General features: G+C 38.5%; 1 pseudogene; it reads right to left on the reverse strand.

Moving 5' to 3' along the window:
- Positions 1-277: 277 nt before the first annotated feature.
- On the reverse strand, positions 278-998 carry LOC107141121 (annotated as a pseudogene).
- Positions 999-2,057: the final 1,059 nt, after the last annotated feature.

Below are 2,057 nucleotides of genomic sequence, written 5' to 3' on the forward strand. Positions count from 1 at the left end.
CCCTGGCTAACATGAATCAACAAGCTACCATTCCTGTGACTGGAGTAGAATGAAAATTTGCCCACCTTCATCTGAGCTGTTATGGCTCATGGTTGTGAATCATTGAGTACTCTCTCCACTCTGCTTGGCTTCTTTGTAGAGGTGCTATTTTTTTTTCTTTTTTCTTTCTTTTTTTTAGCATCTTATTTATGTAAAAAATGCAGCAAACTTTTTAATGAGACAAAATATCATTTTCAAAAAGCATGAAGAAATGAATATATTTAAACATACTCAGCTCATCATAGAGCAAATAATTCACATTATATGAATTATTCTGTATGCTATAGCATGTTTACTGAACTAGCAACAGAGAAAGTTGGTCAAAGGAAAGTAGAGGAACTTTGTCTTGTAGGATTAGAACCGAGGGTTCCATAATCATCTGGCATACTCTCAATATTGTATTTATAGTTAAAAATGTACATGATAGGAACTCCAGGGATCTTCCAGATTCTTCGTTTAAGGTCACAGTTGGGTCACAGTCAATTGTGACCCCAATGTAACACTTGTTCTGAGTTACTCTTTGTACTAAGCAGTCCTCTGCATTGGTTCCTTTTGTGTTCATGATAATTGTTCAAATTGTGGATTCTTTGCGATCCTTAAAGCCACTCAATACTTTTGCCCCAATTTCTCAATTTCAGTCATTACCAATCAGTTACACAAGGGATACACTTGGCATACAGACAGTCCATCAACAACTGCATTAAGTCCAGTTTGGCTTTAATGGAAAAATGGATAAAGTTGGTAACAACCAGGATATGATAAGGTGGGCCCAGGTGTGTATTATATTGGAAGAATAAACAGGAAGGGTGTTGGGGGACTTCTCTTTCCTTCGGTGCACTGGGATCTTTCTTTTGTTTATTTTTAGGTTTTAATCCATCCTTTTCTTTAAGCCTCTCATCTCTAAAACTAAGCATTCACTTCAGGGTCACATACTTCCTTACTTTCTTTTACTTCCCCATGTTCACACCACACACCCATTTCTTCCTGATCAGAGATGTTATCCTAACACCTGGTGGCTGGCTGTAACTGTGGATCCTATGTGTGCAGACTCTTTGTGGGCAATCTATAGCACAGAGTCCTCCACCTTGACTACTGAAGGTTTTACCAATCCCCATGACGGAGGTAGGATGTCTATTGATCCTTCTTTGCCTATGCTCCTGTGAAGACTATGTGAAGAGCTTGGTTAGGGTTAGCATTCTGGGGCAGGAAGTGGGGGGTTGTTGGGGGCATGGTTAAGTAACCCTCAACTAGCAATAATTGCTTCACAATTTTTTTCTAGATGTATTACTGAGACAACCCATTTCAGAGGCATTCCTCCGGCTTTTTCTATTACACTCTGTAGGTGGGGAGAAGCTGTATTGATTTAATTGCCCTTAGTGAGGTTGGCCAGTTGTGGACTCAAAATGGCAACCTTACCCCACACAGGGTGCAGCCTACAATTTGTGCTAAACTGTGTAATCTGTGCTGCCCTTCTTTTGTTTTAAACTTGGTGTGCTTTGCTCTCCTTCAAAACTTTTTTAAAGAAAGTAACATTATGGGATGTTCCTCTCCTTCTTTCCCTTTTTGGTAAACCTCTCTCCTAACTCCTCTCTGATTAGCATCTGGGTTAAAAAAAAAAAAAATTAAGTGTTTTTATTTTCTGTGCTGGTAACCAAGTCTCCAAGTCTCAAGCTGTCCAATCTTGAGTTTTAGAGTGTTCACACTGTCATCCCTCAGTCAGAACAAACAGTCAGCTCTTCGTTCACTGCTTCATTTCTAGACTGTAGAGAAGTCAAAGGTTGCTGCCTAGATCCACTCTGCCATCTTGCTTAGCTGGAGAGAAGTTGAGTGAAGGCAACATTTTGACATGGTTAAAGGTATATCTGCTAAATAAGTCACTGAATTAGATTTAATTTCATAAAAATTAGTTAAATGGATTTTAATTGTTGATTCTTAAAGGCATGATTAAATGAAAAACATGCTTTGAAAGGTTAACAATAAGTGCAGAAACATTATACATTGTTTTTGTTTGTGTTTCT

The sequence above is a fragment of the Marmota marmota genome, unplaced genomic scaffold (assembly GCF_001458135.2).
Source record: "Marmota marmota marmota unplaced genomic scaffold, marMar, whole genome shotgun sequence".
Taxonomy (NCBI): Eukaryota; Metazoa; Chordata; class Mammalia; order Rodentia; family Sciuridae; genus Marmota; species Marmota marmota.